We start from the raw sequence: 19241 nt of genomic DNA, 5'->3' as shown, positions 1-19241 counted from the left end.
CTGGGAAACTCTTTACCTTTCTTTCAATTCTGAAGGACAATTTTGCCAGGTAGAGTATTCTTGATTGGCAATCTTTTTCTGTCAGGACTTTAAATATATCATAGCACTTCTTTCTGGCCTGCAAAGTTTCTACCAAAAAAAAAAAAAAAAAAAAACTTGCCCATAGTATTATGGGGGTTCTATTGTGTACCAGGTTAACTTCTCTCCTGCTGCTTTTATTCTTTTTTGTGTCATTTAAAGATTTTAGTGTGACTCTCTGTAGTTAATCCTCTTTAGTATTCTTTAGGCTTCCTGGATCCTCCAGATATCTGTTTTCTTTCCAAAGCTTAAGGAAGTTTTCAGCCATTATTTCTTTGAATAAGATTTCTGCTTCTCTCTCCTCCTCCTCCTCCTAGGATATCTATAATGTATACATGCATTTTCTTGATGGTGTCCTTAAGTCCCTTAAGCTATCCTCACTCTTCTTTGTTCTTTTTTCTTTTTGCTCCTCTGATTGGATGATATTCATTGCACTGTCTTCTAGTTCATTGATCTTTTCTTCCATTCAATCCAATGTGTTATGAACACTTCTATTGAATTTTTCAGTACAATTATTGTATTCTTAATCTCCATGATTTCGGTTTGGGACATTTCAGTATTTTTTATCTCTTTTGAAATTCTCAGTTTGTTCATTCATTATTCTCCTGACTTCAGTGAGCATCTTTATTACCATTAAATTGTACTCTACAGAAAGCAAATCACTTATCTCCATTTCATTAAGGTCAGTTGATTTTCTTCTTTTGTCTGAAACATATTCCCCTGTTTCTTCATTTTCCTTGACTCTCTTAGTTTTTGTGCATTAGCTAAAATGGCCACCTTTCTCAGTCTTGCCAGATTAGTCTCATGTGGGAGATGAACCTCATCAATCACTCATACCTGAGCTCTTGGTTGCCTCCAAACCTTTGTGAGTGCCCAACCTACTATCTCTGTTCTTAGTCCCAGTAGATGTACAAGTGTGAGAAATGCCCATAGGCCCGTTCAGATTCCCAGGGCACTACTAATTATCTGCCCCTTCAGATCTGCAGTGTGGATTCATTAGAAACCTAACTTTCAGGCAGCAGCTGGGAAGCAAAACCAGGGTGTTAGATGTTCTTCCTCTATGAGGAAGAAGTTGGGAACTGGGTGTTTTTGCCTACTCACTCTGTGCTGAGCTAGAGGGAATAGTCACTGAGAATGTTTATGTACCCAAATAGAACCACCTCTTTGTTTTGTGTGGTCCCAGGGGATTTTTTTTTAATATCAAGCCCCATTGACTCTCAGAGCTAGGTGATTTGGGATCCAGTCCCTTGGATAGCAGCTATACTAGTTGAAGTGCTGGATATGCTGACAAGCTCCCTCCAGAGACAATCTGGAGACTTGTTTTTATTGTTAGAGTGAGCTGAGGGGAGATTGTGAGGAATTTACACACATTCTGACTCCCAGGAGGATTCTAGTTTATGGTATGTCTCAGCCTTTTTTATGTAACATTTAACATTGTATTTTCTCAGGCAGCCCCAGGTGTTTCTGAATTTCTTTCAGAGGTAATTGATCCATGTGTGGTTGTCTACTCAGTCTATCTGTGGGAAAAAATCAGGAGCCTCCTACATTACCAAACTGGTGACATCAGAGGTTGTTGCATGGAAATCAAATCTCTTCCCCACAGATTGTCAGGGCAAGTGTGCAATATCTCTCCCAAGTATAGAGATATTAGCTTGAGAGAGAAAGAGGCAAATTAGGGCTGTCTTGTAAATGCTGTCAAGAAGTTTCACCTAATTGAAAGAGGGGCCCTGGCCTCAAGAAGATAGAGATCAATTCAGGGGTCTGTAGGAGTTGAAAGCAACCACCTACATGAGGCTTTAAGTCTGGAAACATAGGCAAATATAAATAACAAATATTACCTTACAGTACATAGCATGTTCAGTGACATCACATGATACCCTCAGTGTGATGAGGTACCCTCCCCCATTTGCAGGTGTATTGTGCAAAATTTCAGTGGATATTTTCCATTTTCATCTATTACTTTATTCTGATTTTTTGCTTCAAATTATTTATGGTCTTGATTTTCATTGAATAAATCTATGCTTTTTGCATACCCCAAAGGAATAATTGGAAAGATTCAATATTTTAAGAAAAAGAAAATAATATTGTCTAGGTTTACTTTTTTATGGTCTCTGTAGATTAAAAACACAGCCACTGGGTCAAGGGGTCTGCAGAGGGAGTGGTGCTGGGAATGTAGAAGAACCCACCAAAGTGCCCACAAGTAGAGAGTGCTCTACACACCATAAGCACTGAGCCACTTTGGGATATTTCCGGTCAACAAGGACCTTTCCTATGTCTTCTTACTGCTTTTTTCACCACTCTCCCCCACCCTCCCATCCACTGTGGGAACAGAAACCAACCAGGAGTTGAGGGAGGAAGATAAAAAGAAAGGGCTGGAAAAATAAAGAACCAAGCAAATACCTTACTTCCCTTCCACTGCCAGCTACAGGGGGAATCCTACCTGAAGCTCACTTGAGCCAAGAGTGTAGGAGACTTAACATTAAATCCAGTTCAAAATGATTACTGTCTTTGCTTAGATATTGCAGTTTCTGAATTGATGCTGTTATAGACTTCATGTGTTGGTAAGATATACCTGTTAAGCATTTCCTTCTAAGGCAATGGAAGATTACACCAGCTGAATAATTTTTAAGAGAAAATTAAAAGTTGTATTTTGATCATGTCATGAGTTGTGAATTTTTATAGAGTATTTGTTATATTGTGGCCATTTTCCTTGTAATATCTAATATAATCCTCACAACAGCGACCCTATGAGTCTGAGTGTTATCTTCACTTCACAGCTGAGGAAGTTGAAACTAAAAGAGGTTAAGAAGGGATCCCTGGGTGGCGCAGCGGTTTGGCGCCTGCCTTTGGCCCAGGGCGCGATCCTGGAGACCTGGGATCGAATCCCACGTCGGGCTCCTGGTACATGGGGCCTGCTTCTCCCTCTGCCTATGTCTCTGCCTCTCTCTCTCTCTCTGTGTGACTATCATAAATAAAAATTAAAAAAATAAAATTTAAAAGAGGTTAAGAAATTTTTCCAAAGATACTCAAGTACAAGTGGAGAAGCTGAAACTGACCTAACATGTCTCCAATTCCAAAGCCCTTGCCTTTGATCAAGTTAGACACATTCTTTCTGCCTGTAGGTTCATCATAGTTTCTAAAATGTAGGTGTGGGAATCAGGGAGCCCCTACATGTTTGTTTGCATATCACTAAATTCCTTAGACCTCTAAATTTTGAACCCTCTTTGATAACCAGCCATTACCTTCCCTGCAGTCCAAGCTGTTTCCCCAGTAGAAGCAGGCCCCACACAGGCAACAGCATTAAAAGTGAGCTTTCAGTTCCAGCCAGGAACAGAGATGTGACGTATGAAGGGTGTTCCTTTTTTTTCTTCACCACATACTTTGGAGTTACAACTGCACTTTAAAGAGAATGTCAGATTGGTGGAGTTGGTTAAGGTCCAAGATAAATGTTAGATGTTTGTTTTTAAACCAGGCCTCCTGAGCTAAAAAAACCAGTAAGCTTATGACAGGGAAAAATCTCCTTTTACGGGCATTCACAGGCACAATGACAGAGCTCCTCAGACTGAGGAAGATTTTCGTTTCTTTTTTTATTAAGATTTTATTTATTTATTCATGAAGGATACAGAGAGAGAAAGGCAGAGACATAGGCAGAGGGAGAAGCAGGCTCCAGGCAGGGACTCGATCCTGAGACGGCAGATCACACCCTGAGCCAGGGGCAGGTGCTCAACCGTTGAGCCACCCAGGCATCCCAAGATTTTCTTTTCTAGTCTAGAGACTCAGGGGTACAAAGTCAGGTATGCGTTCAAAAGATCTGATCAAACTTTAAAGAAAATCCAAGTTCTTATGAAGTACACAGACAGGATGAACCCCCTGTAAAGGAGAGGACTTGCCTTAGTTTAGAACCCAGAAAAAGGAAAGCGATGACCCTGAAGCCCTGGGCTTAATCCTTGACTGTAAGAACTGTTCCCCAGTACCCTCCTGGGTCAGGGGAGTCCCAAAAGGCACCAACAACCACATCAATTAAGATTCTAGCCAAACCACATAACTCTTACAGTCAACAACCCATCAATAAGCCAATAACCTGCCAGGCCTCACAGACAGAAGAACTTGGCAATTAGCATTTCAGTAGGATCTTTGAAATCAGGTGCAGGTTCAGAACCCAGCCCTGCACTCACCATCTGTGTGACCTTTGGTAAACTGCTTGCCAAGCCCCAGTTTTCTGATCTGTAAATTCAGGGTTATACCAATGCCCATACAAAGGGTGACTGTGAGGGTTAAATGACATGATATTTGTAAAACAGCTTCCATAGTTCCTGGCTTTAAATCTTTTGTTTTTCCCCTGGTTTTAAATCTTAATGTTAAGTGTTAAATACATTTTCACTCATAAAGTATAAAAAATTAAATTTAAAAAATTATAAAAGCTACTTTTCCCCGGGATCTCAGTCTGCAGTTTAGAAAATTGTGATGACTTTTGTGAGGCTCAGAAGGACGGTTAAATTTTCCATTTGTGTGAGGAGGAGTAGATAAAGTTTTCCCTATGCCTTCCATCATGTACAACTAAAAGCCTTGGACAGAATATATAAAACAAACATAAAAAGACTCTGACAGGTAGAAGGCAGACAAGATAGGAACCTAGGGAACCAGAGACAACAGAGTGGTGAGTTCCCTGGGCTTATTTTTTGCCTAACATATACCAGACTTGGAGCTAAAGATAGTGGCAAACAGATCAGAAGACAGACAAACTCCCAACAAAAGCCTTTTCTCTCTTTGGCCAAAGAACCAGGAAAAAGAAGCCAAGCAAGACACAAAATTTGCAGACAATCACTGCTTTACTCCAGCCAGATGTCACAGAAAAAAGCTGTAGCCCCACCCTAACTCTGCCAGCATAGTCTCAATGGGGAGTTACTTTTCACCATCTCATTTGGCTGTAGAAAGACACCCTCAATGTCTCTGCATGGATTGTTACAAAGGTCAATAAGAGAGCCAGGAGCTTTACCCTCCACTGGGAAGTAACAAATACCTTCCCTCAAGGTGTAAGTGGAGACCAATGGGGAACTAGACTTCAAGTCCACATGGAAATAAGGAAGTGTCCCTCAATCCTGTGTCAGAGGAAATTTAGTGGAAAGTCAGGAATCACTGTCACTCATCGGTAATGTAACCAACACATCTCCCTTCCCTAGTGTCAGTGGAAGCCACATGGGAAATAGGAATTAGGTACTCCTACACCTGTCAGTCAGGAGATTTCAGTGAAGACCTAGTAAGGAGCCAGAAACCCCACCCCCTAGTCCAGCAGTAATGAAGAGTCTCACTTAGATGTCATTGGAGGTCAAGTGAGGGGCCCAGATATCTATTCTCACCTGACAAAGCAAGGTGTCCTTCTTCTGCTAGAACAGTGACTTAAAAAATAAAAGCTAAAATAGAAGGGTTGGGTTTTTTTAAAGATTTTTATTTATTTATTCATGAGCAATGCAGAGAGAGAGGCAGAAACTTAGGCAGAGAGAAAAATATAGAGACTCAAGAACCTGAGCAAAGACCCAAAGAAACCCACACCAACACACAACATAGAAAAACTTCTGAAAACTAAAACCGAAGAAAAACTTCTACAAGACAGAAGTGAAGCCTGGGTGGGGGGGTGGAGGTGGCAATTGAAATGACAGTGGATTTCTCACCAGAACATGAATGCCATGAGAAGGTGGCAAAATAAATTTCAAGTGCTAAACGAAAATAATTATCCCAGATATGGACCTTCAACTCTATGGTCAACTAATCATTGACAAAGCAGGAAAGAATATCTAATGGAAAAAGTCTCTTCAACAAATGGTCTTGTGAAAATTGGACAGCCAGATGCAGAAAAATGAAACTGGACCATTTTCTTATATCATACACAAAAATAAACTCAAAATGGATGAAAGACCTAAATGTGAGAACAGGAATCCATAAAAATCCTAGAGAAGGACAACAGGTAGCAACCTCTCTGACCGTTTTGCGAAACACCTCAGGTAGAAATTTTTTGCAAAACACCTCTCCAAAGGCAAGGAAAACAAAAGCAAAAATGAACTATCAGGACTTCATCAAGATAAAAAGCTTTTTGCACAGCAAAGAAAACAGTCAACAAAACCAAAAGACAACCTACAGAATGGGAGAAGCTGTTTGCAAATGTGTTATCAGATAAAGAGCTAGTATACAAAATCTGTAAAGAATCTATCAAATCAACACCCAAAAAAACCCAAAAAATCCAGTCAAGAAATGGGCAGAAGACATGAACAAGAAGGAACTAGAGGGTATTATGCTAAGCTAAATAAGTCAACCAGAGAAAGAAAGACACCATATGATTTCATTCATATGTGGAATTTAAGAAACAAAACAGAGGATCATAGGGGAAGGGAGGAAAAAATAAAATTAGACAAAATCAGAGAAGGAGACAAACCGTAAGAGATGCTGAACTCTAGAAAACAAACTGAGTATTGCTGGAGGGGAGGTCGGGGTGGGGGGGGGGAATGTGATAACTGAGTGATGGGCATTAAGAAGGGCATGTGACGTAATGAGCCCTGAGTGTTGTATGCAACTGGTGAATCACTGACCTCTAAATAATATGCTATATGTTAATTAACTGAATTTAAATTAACTAAAATTATATTTAAATTAATAAAAAAGAAAAGAATTGTCAACCCAGAATTCCTTATGTAGCAAAACTACCCTTCTGAAAAGAAAAGACATACCATGCTCATGATTGGAAGACTCACTATAGTGAGCATGTTAATTCTCCTCTAATTTATCTACAGATTAACATAATTCATATCAAATGCCATCAAGGATTTTTGTATCTATAGACAAGCTTATTTTAAAATTTATATGGAAAGGCAAAAGAACTAGAATACTTAGAAGAAATTTTGGGAAAGAAGAATCAACAAGGGGACGACATTATATAGACACAGCAATAAAGACTGAGTATTGTCAGAGGGAAAAATATATAGACAAGTGGAACAGAATAGAGAACCAGATCCACACAAATATGTCCAGCTAATTACCGAAAAAGTTGCAAAAACAATTCATGGAAGAAAAGATAACCTTTTCAACTAATGGACCTGGAATAACTGGACACCCAGAGGCAACAAAATGAACTTCAATCCAAGTCTCACACCTTATAAAAATTCACTCAGAATGGATCATGGACTTAAAATATAAAAGTACCAACAACCAAGTGTTGCATAGTGACAGGTTTTAACTACATTTATTGTGGTGAGCACTGCATAATGTGTAAAATTGTTGATGTAGTATGTAGTATACCTGAAACTAGTATATTTAACATCAAATAAACTTTAATTTAAAAATAAATAAACAAAAAAAAATAAAAAAAAATAAAATAAAAATAAACAAAAATACGAACATTTGTTTAATCAAAAACAATTCACTCAGACTGCATCGTGGACTTCAGTATAAAAACCTATAAAACTTATTCTGAAAAAAATAGGAGAGAAATCTTTGGGATCTAGGGCTAGACAAAGAATTCCCAAACTTGACACAAAAATTGCAATCCACAAAAGGAAAAATGATAAATTGGATTTCATCAAAATTAAAAACATTTGCTCTGCAAAAGACCTTATCAAGAGTTCTACAGACTGGGAGAAAATATTTTCAAACCACATATCTGGCAGAGGACTAGTATCTAAAATATAAAATGAACACTCATAATTCAGTCAAAAAATAAACAATCCAATTAAAAAATGGGCAAAAGACATGAAAAGACATATGCAAGGAGGATATAAGGATGACAAATAAGCACATGAAAAAAAGTTCAACGTGATTAACCATTAACAGAAATGCAAATTAAAGCCATGAGACATCACTACATACCTACCAGAATGGCTAAAATTTTTTAAAGTGATAAGGAGAAACGAAATCATTCACACATTACTGGTGGGAATAGAAGATGGTATGGCCACTTGGGAAAACAGTTTGGCAGTTTCATAAAGAAGTAAGAGTGCAACTACCATTTGATCCAGCAATTGTACTCCTGGGCATTTGTCCTATAGAAATTAAGACATTTTCACACAAAAAAACTAAACATGAACATTTACAGTAGCTTTATTCATTATAGCCCAAAACTTGAACCAGCCCAGATAACTTTCAACAGATGAATGGTTAAACAAATGTGGCACATCCATACTATGGACTACTACTCAGAAGTGAACAGTAACAAAGTATGGATGCGCAACACCCTGGATGAATCCCCAGAGAATTATGCTGACTGATAAAAAGCCAAGCCTGACTTCAGGTTTTCAGTCTGGCATGTAAGGAGCTTAGAAGTCATACTCTATCCTAACAACAAGTAAAAAGCTTAAAGACATGAAAAATCAGCAACTCTTCTAAGAATAATGAGTTCACAGAACGAATTGCTGCTTCCAAAATTTGAGGAACAGACAAGTACAGAGAATTACAACTTAGGAGAGCAGAAACTCACAAGCAAAAAAACTCTGTGGGAACCAGTACTGAGGCAGGAATATCTAAACTGTAATTCCAAATTGCTAGAAGCTCTTTGTGAACAAGTGTAAGAGCCAACAACTCCAGGACAACTCCCATGCCCTTGTGAGTTTTACCCCCAGGTTCTCCCAGTGAATGTTAGAGAAAAATCCCCTTGTGCTTCCAGCAGAGGCAGAAGAAAAGGACCCATTTTGAAGTCCACGAGAGCATTCTTCTTAAGAAAACCTGTCCTCAAAGGTAACTATTTTACTAGAGCCTAAACTATGGAGGATTTGGGGGTATTTTTTAGCTTAACCCACATGAAGGAAGAAAAATACTCAACTCCAGATCACTCTAGCCTTCCATGTAGAAGGGAAGTACCCAACCAGAGTCCCTTCTAGATATCTTACCACCTAAGGGAGTGAAAACAACTGAGAAACATGTGTAAAGTTCACATTCCAGGGGCATAGACTCACTAGAAAACAGAGAGTTCTAATCATATGACTATAGAAAGCTTTGCTCCCCCCATACTTTACCACATTAGTAAAGGCCTATTTACTACAGTTCCTTTTACCCAGTACATCATGTTCAGCTATCAAGAAAAAAAATCATAAGGTATACTAAAAGGCAAAAAACACAGTATGAAAAAACAAGGCAAACATCAGAACCAAACTCAAACATGACAGGGGTATTAGAACTACTGGGAATTTAAAACAACTACAGTGGTTCCCCTTATCCATGGGGGACACATTCCAAAATTCCCAATGGATTCTTGAAATTACAGATACTATTGAATGCTATATATACTGTTTTTCCTATATATACATACCTATAATAAAGCTTAATTTATAAATTAGGCACAGTAAGAGAAAACAATAACTAATAATAAGATAGAACAATTATTAAAAATATACTGTAATAAAAGTTATGTGAATGTGCTCTCTCAAAATATCTTATTGTACTCTAACTTATGCTTCTACTTCTTGTGATGATGTGAGATGATAAAATGCCTACATAATGACATGAAGTGAGATGAATGACGTAGGCATTGTGACATAGTGTCAGGCTACCATTGACCTTCTGACAATACATCAGAAGGAGGAGCATCTGCTTCCAGACCACAGTTGACCTTGAGTAACTAAAACCACAGTTATCCTCGAGTGGTTAAGGGTGGGGGAGGGGACTACTATATGATTAATAAGTTAAGACCACTTAACTAAAATAGACAGCATGCATAAACAAACGGGCAATGTAAACAGAGAGATGGAAATTCTAAGGAAGAACCAAAAAGTAATGCAATAAATCAAAAACACTGTAACAGAAATGAAGAATGTCTTCAATGAAGTCAGTAGCAGACTAGATATGGCTAAGGAAAAAAAAATCTCTGAGCTTGAGGATATCTCAATAGAAATTTCCAAAACCGAAAAGAAAAAAGAAAAAACACTGAAAAAAAAAACAAAAAAACAGAATATCCAAGAACTGTAGGACAACTGCAAAAGTATAACATACATGTAATAGAAATACCAAAAGGAAAATAAAGGAACAGAAGAAATATTTAAAGCAACAATAGTAACTCAGAATTCCCCCCCAAATTAATGATGCCAAACACCAGAACTATAAAGCCCAGAGAATACCAACTAGCAAAATTATAAAAATAAACAAACAAAAGACACTTAGGCATATCACATTCAAAGTGCATAAAATTAAAATAAATTAAATAAATAATAAAAGTAAATAAAATTAAAATAAAGACAAGACCAACATATAGAAGACAATAACATATATTATAGATATTAATCCAACTATGTCAATAGTCACTTTAAATGTCAATGGTCTAAATATATCAATTAAAAGACAGATTGTTACAGTGAATCAAAAAACAAAATCCAAAAAAAAATTTAACTAAATTTAAAAAATATCCAACTATATGTTGCCTACAAGAAACCCACTTTAAATATAAAGACCATATATACTTAAAGTAAATGAATTTTAAAAATCATGCTAATTTAAAAATCAGAAGAAAGTGAGAGTAGCTATATTAATTTTAGACAGATTGGACTTGAGAGCAATAAAAGTAATAAGGGATTAAGAGGGCCATTACAGAAGGAAAACTGACAAACTCATTCTATGAGGACAACACGACCTTGATCCCAAAACCAGAAAACGACTCCACCAAAAAGAATTACAGATCAGTATCTCTGATGAACATGGATGCAAAAATTCTTACCAAGATACTAGCTAATAGGACCCAACAGTACATTAAAAGGATTATTCAGCATGATCAAATGGGATTTATTCCTGTGCTGCAAGGGTGGCTCAACATCCACAAGTCAATCAGTGTGATACACCACATTAATAAAAGAAAGAACAAGAACCATATGATCCTCTCAATAGATGCAGAAAAAGCATTTGACAAAATACAGCATTCTTTCTGATAAAACTCTCTGCAGTGTAAGGGAAAGAAGGAACATACCTCAATACCATAAAAGTCATATATGAAAAACCCACAGCAAATATCATCCTCAATGGGGAAAAACTGAGAGCTTTTCCCCTTAGATCAGGAACACAACAGGAATGTCCATTCTCACCCCTATTGTTCAACATAGTACTGGAAGTCTTAGCCTCAGCAATCAGACAACAAAAATAAATAAAAGACATTCAAATTGGCAAAGAAGTCAAATGCTCACTCTTTGCAGATGACATGATATTCTCTGTAGAAAACCTAAAAGACTCCACCCCAAAATTGTTAGAACTGATAGAGGAATTCAGCCAAATGCAAGATATAAAATCAATGCACAGATGTCATTTGCATTTCTATTCACTAACAATGAAGCAGAAGACAGAGAAATCAAGAAATCGATCCCAATCACAATTGCACCAGAAACCATAGATACCTAGGAATAAACCTAACCAGAGAAGTAAAGGATCTGTACACTGAAAACTATAGAACATCTTATGAAAAAAAATGAGAAAGTCACAAAGAAATGGAAAAACATTCCATGCTCATGGATTGGAAGGACAAATATTTTTAAAATGTCTGTGTTACCCAAAGCAATGTACACATTCAGTGCAAAATACCATCAACATTTTTCATAGAGCTGGAACAAACAATCCTAAAATGTATATGGAACAAGGAAAGACCCTGAATAGCCAAAGTAATGCTGAAAAAGAAAACCAAAACTAGAGGCATCACAATACCTGACTTCAAGCTATATTGCTACAAAGCTGTGATCAAGACAGTATGGTACTGGCACAAAAACAGACACATAGATCAATGGAACAGAATAGAGAACCCAGAAATGGACCTTCAATTCTATGTTCAACTCATCTTCAACAAAGCAGGAAAGAATATCCACTGGATAAAGACAGTCTCTTCAACAAATGGTGTTGCAAAAATTGGAAAGCCACATGCAGAAGAATGAAACTGGACCATTTTCCTACATCATACACAAAAATAAAATTGGATAAAAGACCTAAATGTGAGAACAGGAATCCACCAAAATCCTAGAGGAGAACAACAGGTAGCAAACTCATTGACCTTGGTTGCAGCAATTTTTTGCAAGACACGTCTCCAAAGGCAAGAGAAACCAAAGCAAAAAGGAACTATCAGGACTTCATCAAGATAAAAAGCTCTTTGCACAGCAAAGGAAACAGTCAACAAAACCAAAAGACAATGTACAGAATGGGAGAAGCTATTTGCAAATGTCTTATCAGATAAAGGGCTAGTATACAAAATCTATAAAGAACCTATCAAATAAAAAAATCCATTTAAAAAAATGAGGAGAATACATGTACAGACAGACATTTCTTCAAAGAAGACATATAAATGGCCAACAGACACATAAAAAAAATGATCCACATCACTTGGCATCAGGGAAATACAAATCAAAACCACAATGAGATGTCACCTCCCACAGGTCAGAATGGCTACAATTATCAACTCAGGAAACAACAAGTGTTGGCAAGGATGTAGAGAAAGGGGAGCCCTCTTACACTGCTAGTGGGAATGAAAGCTCATGTAGCCACTCTGGAAAACAGTATGGAGGTTCCTCAAAAAGTTAAAAATAGAACTACCCTGTGACCCAGCAATTGCAATACTAGGTATTTATCCAAATGATACAAACATAGTGATCCAAGGGGCACCTGCACCCCAATGTTTATAGCAGCAATGCCCATATTAACCAATGGATTGAGCCCAGACATCCACTAACAGATGAATGGATAAAGATGTGAGACAGACAGACAGACAGACAGATAATGGAATATTGCTCAGCCATCAAAAATGAAATCTTGTCATTTACAATGACGTGAATAGAACTAGAGGGTATTACGCTGAGTGAAATAAGTCAACCAGAGAAAGACAAATACCATATGATTTCACTCATATGTGGAATTTAAGAAACAAGGATTATAGGGGAAGGGAGGAAAAATTAAAATAAGACAAAATCAGAGAGGGAGACAAACTATAAGAGAGGCTGAACTCTAGAAAACTAACTGAGGGTTGCTAGACGGGAGGTGTGTGCAGAGAAGGAATAAATGAGTCATGGGTATTAAGGAGGGCACTTGAAGTAATAAGCACTGGATGTTGTATGCAACTGATGAATCACTAAATATTACCTCTGAAACTAATAATATGTTAATTAAATTGAAATTAAGTTAAAAAAATTAAAAGAGGACCATTACATATATATAGGAGTTAATTCTCCAAGACATAACAATCTTTAAGGTGTATGAACCTACAAACAGAGTGTCAAACCATGTGAGGCAAAAACTGATAGAACTGAAAGGAGAAATAGAATCCACTATTATAATTGGAGATTTCAATATCCCTCTATCAGAAACTGACAGATCCAGAAGACAAGAAATCAGTAGGGACAAAGTTGAACTCAAAAACACCATCAATAAACTGAAAACAATTGACATCTATAGACTACTTCGTCCAACAATGGAACACAGATTTTTCTCAGGAACACACATTCTTATCTAGTTCATGTGGAATAGTCACCATATGTCTGGGCCATAAAACAAACTGTAACAAATTTAAAAGAATAGGAATCAAGCACTATCTGCTCTCAGACCACAATAGAATTAAACTAGAAATGAGTAACAAAAAGATGGCTGGAAAACTCCAAATTATTTGGAGATTAAACAAAGCATTTCTAAGTTATACATGAATCAAAGAAGAAATCTCAAGATAATTTTTTAGACATTTTGAATGAAATGAAAATGAAATTTGTGGGATACAGGGAAAACCGTGCTTAGAGAGAAATTCATAGAATTGAATGCACATATTAGAAAAAAAGATTTAAAATCATAAATCAAAAGTGTACTTTAGGAAACTAGAAAAAGGAAAGCAAATAAACCTAAAATAAACAGATGAAAGCAGAGATCAATGAAATTAGTAAGAGGAAATTAATAGAGAAAATCAATAAAGCCAAAAGCTGGTTCTGTGAAAAGAGCAGTGAAATTGATAAGCCTCTAGCCAGGCTAACTAAGAAAAAAAGGGGAGGCTGGGTGGCTCAGTCAGTTAAGCATCTGCCTTCAGCTCAGGTCATGATCTCAGTCAGTTAAGCATCTGCCTTCAGCTCAGGTCATGATCTCAGTCAGTTAAGCATCTGCCTTCAGCTCAGGTCATGATCTCAGGATCCTGGATCAAGCCCTATATGGGACTCCCTGCTGAGCTTCCTTCTCTCGCTCCTGCTTGTGCTCACGTGCTCTCTCTCTCTCTCTCAAATAAATAAAATCTTTAAAGAAAAAAGAAAAAAAAAGGAGAGGACACACAAATGAATGGGGGACATCACTACAGATCTAATAATCAATAAAAGGACAATAAAGGAATATAACGAGCAACTCTATGCCCACAACTTCAATCTAAATGAAATGGACCAAATTCCCTGAGCGACAAAATCTGTCAAAATTCACACAAGAAGAAATGGACAATCTAAGTAGGGTTATATCTATTAAAGAAATTGTTATCATAATTGATAATTATTGTTATCAATAATTATCAATAATTATCTCCCAAAAGAGAAAGCACCAAACCTAGATGTGTTCACTATAATTTCTACCAAAGGAAGAAATTATATCAATTCTCTGAAATCTCTTCCAAAAGATAGAACCAGAGGTAATAGTAGCTCATTCCATGACATTAGCTTTACCCTAATACCAACACCAAAGACATTATAAGAAAACTGAAAACCAATATCTCTCATTAACTTAGATGCAAAAATCCTCAATAAAATATTAGCACATAGGGCAGCCCCGGTGGCTCAGCGGTTTAGTGCCACTGTCAGCCCTGGGGTGTGATCCTGCAGACCCGGGATCAAGTCCCATATCAGGCTTCCTGCATGGAGCCTGCTTCTCCCTCTGCCTGTGTCTCTGCCTCTCTCTCTCTCTCTCTCTCTCTCTGTGTTTGTCTCTCATGAATAAATAAATAAAATCTTTAAAAAATATATTAGCAAATATAATCCAACAATGTATAAAAAGATTTACATGCCACAATTAAGCAGTATTTATCCCAGATATGCAAGCCTGGTTCAATATTTGAAATCAATTAAAAATTAAAAAAAAAATAATCCATCACATCAACAGACATATCTGATAAATGACTAATATCCAAAATATGCAAAGAACCCTTAAAACTCAACAATAATAAATTGAACAACCCAATTTTAAAATGGACAAAAGACCCAAACAGACAGCTCACCAAAGAAGATATACAGATGGAAAATAAACATATGAAAAGACGTTCCACATCATATGTCATTAGGGAAATGTAAATTAAAACAATGACATACTGCTACATGCCTGTTAGAATGACCAAAATTGAAAACACAGACAACACCAAATGCTGGTGAGGATGTGGAGCAACAAGAGCTCTCATTCACTGCTGATGGGAATGCACAAGTATACAGCCACTTTGGAAGACAATCTGGCAGTTTCTTTCAAAACTAAACATGCTTTACCATATGAACTAGCATTACACTCCTTGGTATTTACCAAATAAGTCGAAAACGAGGCCCACACAATAGCAGCTTTATTCATAATTGCCAAAGCTGGGAAGCAACTAAGATGTCCTTCAGTAGGTGAATGAATATATAAACTGGTACATGCAGACACTGGATATTAGTCCGCATTGAAAAGAATGAGCTATCGAGCCATGAAAACATATAAAGGAGACTTAAATGCATATTACTAAGTGAAAAAAGCTAATCTGAAAATGTTACATGTTATAGGATTCCAACCATATGACATTATGGAAAAGGAGAACTATGGGGACAATAAAAAGATCAGTGGTTGCTAGGAGCTAGTGGGGAGGGAGTGGGGAATGAATAGATGGAGCCCGGAGGATTTCAGAGCAGTGAAACTGTTCTGTGTGTTATCGTTATAATGGTGTATCCATGTTGTTATACTTTTTGTCAAAACCCATAGAATATACAATACCCTAATGTAAGCTATGGACTTTATATGATAATGATGTTTTAATGCAGACTCATTGATTGTAACAAAGGTACCACTCTAGTGTGGAATTTTGATGGTGAGGGAGATTGGGGATACACGGGAAATCTCTGCACCTTCTGCTCAGATTTGCTGTAAACCTAATACTGCTCTTTGAAAGGCCTTTTTTTTTTTAACTACATTCTCCAATTTATTATAAATACAGCTCTAACTTGTTGCAAAAATATTATTGGTTTGGTTTTCTTCTTTTATTGAAGTATAGTTGACACACAAAAAGTCTATTTTTCTAAATCTATCTCAATTTTTTTTTCTATCTCAATTTTTTTAATGCTACTACCAGACAACCCAGCAGTTGCACCTCTTAACGTTTATCCCAGAGAAATAAAGACATGTCACACAAAAACCTATACACAGATGTCTATAGCAGTGTTTTTCATTATAGCCAAGAAACTTGAAACAGCCCAGATGCCCTTCAGTGGGTGAAGGTTAAACGGCTGAGCCACACCATGGAAGGTTACTCTGTAAGCAAAAGTAATAAGCTCTTGATAAGTGGAATAATACACGGGACAAGGAAACTGAAAGGTTACATATTGTGTGATTCCATCTGTATATAGAAATGGGAGACAGGTTAGTGGTTGCCAGTGGTGAAGGAGGCGAGGGAGTGAGAGAGAAGTCACTATAAAAGAGCAACGTGGCTCCAAAGAGCAACATGAAGATAGCACTGATAGAAATGTTCTGTGTCACTCTCAATATCCTGGTTGTGACATTATACTCTAGCTTTGCAAGATGTTACCTTTGGGGGACCTGAGTAAAGAATATCTGGGCTCTCTGTATAATTTCTTATAATTGCATGTAAATCTATAGAGTTATTCCAAATTTTAATTCAAAACATCACAAAAGGAGAGCTGGAGAGATCCAGAAATGGAACCAACATACAGCACCCTAAAGTCATGGTGGCAGGGAAATGCAAAATGCCATGTGGAGGTGTTACGAACCACAAGCCACCGATGCTACGTCACCTTCCCTTCCCCTGTCCAAAGAACTGTATGAAGCCTGTTCTCCCTCAAGGCTGTGAGAAGCTTTGGGGGGGAGGGGTGGATTGTACAAACAATTGCTTTTAAAGGAGGCAGACAGAGAATATGTTCTATGTCAATTCAGAGGAAGGGCAGACATCTATGGGCTACAGGCACCAATGTGCCAAGGTGTCTAATGTGAGGTCAGCTTTGAAAAATGAGCACCAGCTATGGAAGTGGGGAAAGGGGCTGGAGAGGACGGGAAATGAACTTGACACCCTGGTGGAACCATGGATCCCAGACAGAGTGGCTTCCTGGGGCATGCCCGGCCCAGCACCAGCTGTCTCTAAACCCCACCTTCTTCTTCAACCCTTCCTTAAACTGTCTTCCATACTTCAGTGGTAGAAGCCATTTCTACCCTAAGTTAGCTCAAAATAATGTTTTGTCCTTTGCAAATAAAAAAAGTACTGGCCCAGATATCAAAGCTTGGGCCTGGCATGTAAACACCATTAACTAAATGGTTGTCACTAAGAACATACTGAATCTGGCCTTCAGTTGCCCTCAAGCCACAGGACCAGCTTCAAGACAGGGAGGCAGTGGTACGATTACGACGGTAGTCACTTCTGCGTGATGCAAAGAAATCGCCTTCCTCTTTCTGTACTGATTTCATCCTCTATAAAACAGAAATGATAGCAAGTATAAGGTTCGTATATTGATGCCCATAAGTTCCCTCCCCTTCAAGAATCAATTTGAACGCCAACTATGTACACGCACAAAGTCTGTCCTCACTCATCTTCACATACCTTTTCCCTCCTCTCAACTCCTATGAACTTCATTTGAAACACGTTCATAACTTTTTATTTTGCGTTATAAGTAGATGAACATTCTGATAGTCCCTATTAAGTTATAAATTCCCTAAGGAATTTGTTTGTTGTATCTTTGATATGATGCAGATAAAGTGGGGAGTGAATATTTGTTGAAAGAATTCATCAAGGACAAATTGAGACAATATGCTCAAGATATGAGGAAGCCTTTTTCAAAGTATAAACCATAGATTACAAAATGTAAATGTACTGCATATATATATATATATATATATATATATATAGTCAATTTACACAGCTGCTTTGGGCTGGGGGGGTCAGTGGGGGCTGGTTTTATAGATAGATAGATAGATAGATAGATAGATAGATAGATAGATAGATAGAGATAGTCTGGTTATCCATCCCCAACCACTTACTAATTGTGTGGTCTGGACCTAGTACCTTAACGTCCTTGGGCCTCTCACAAAGCAAGGCTCTATGGACAAGGATCATGGGGAAAGTGCAGTTGCATTCTGTTTGCTTTGTTTTTAATTTCTACCACTCCTAATTGCAAAGTAACGAAAATGAAATTTGGATACAATAAAACCCCTGTTCCCTAGGCATATAAAGATAAAAGTGAGAAATCGGAAATCATATAGAGGAAATGGGGGAAGATAAGTTCAATGGAACCACAGGTGACTATAGGTCACTGCAATTAGGCTCTACATTTAGTGCTAAGCTTCCTGGTAGCCAAGGCAAAAAGCAAAGCACAATAATGTTCTTAGTTTGCTCTGTCAGGAAAAAAAAAAAATCACACAGATAACAGGAAAGACAAACCCTTTCCCGGAGCAGCCTTTTGCAAGAATTATGGTGTAATTCCTTTTAAAAGTCTGATGAATAACTGTGGGTGACATCTTCAGCTGCCCCCTCCCTGAACCACAAGGTTGCAGGAGAGCCTCAAATCCAGAGAGGCCCTGCTTCTGGGAGAGGATCGGCAAGGGCTCCAGTAAAGAACCAGCCCCCACTGACCCCCCAGCCCAAAGCAGCTGTGTAAATTGACCAGTCACATCATTATTTAATGCTGTCTGATTGGGTGTAGGAAAATGCCTGCCTAAAACAACTATTTTCCATTTGGCATAAGGTTGGGCTGTTCACTCGGACAATTATTTGCCATTGGATTAACTCTAGTAAAACAGATCATGTCTCCTGAGTGTAAAGCAAATGCCATGATAATAAACCATGATAATAGCACTGGTTTCCTGTTTACTGTGGCAGAAAGGCATGGGCCAAATGCATCTAGAAAGTCATCAATTGTTTGCAAGTTAAAGGGAAGAAAGTTGCAAAAAGAGAGAGAGTTAGGGAAGTGGGAGGCTGAGGACCCAGCCACACAGCCAGGGCTTTTTGAATCTAGGGGATGGTGTACCTGGAC

General features: G+C 37.7%; 1 long non-coding RNA gene across 1 annotated transcript in view; it reads right to left on the bottom strand.

Annotated features, from left to right (window-relative positions):
• Positions 1 to 19241, bottom strand: part of LOC144311536 (uncharacterized) — a 240547-nt gene that overhangs the window by 215037 nt on the left and 6269 nt on the right. Inside the window, exon 3 of the long non-coding RNA XR_013377136.1 lies at positions 17549 to 17682. This is a non-coding gene — a long non-coding RNA (uncharacterized LOC144311536). The remainder of the gene's footprint in view (positions 1 to 17548; positions 17683 to 19241) is intronic.

The sequence above is a fragment of the Canis aureus genome, chromosome 3 (genome assembly GCF_053574225.1).
Source record: "Canis aureus isolate CA01 chromosome 3, VMU_Caureus_v.1.0, whole genome shotgun sequence".
In the NCBI taxonomy this organism is placed as follows: domain Eukaryota; kingdom Metazoa; phylum Chordata; class Mammalia; order Carnivora; family Canidae; genus Canis; species Canis aureus.
The sequence above is the reverse complement of the archived record's forward strand: the minus strand, read 5'-3'. Positions and strand labels throughout refer to the sequence as shown.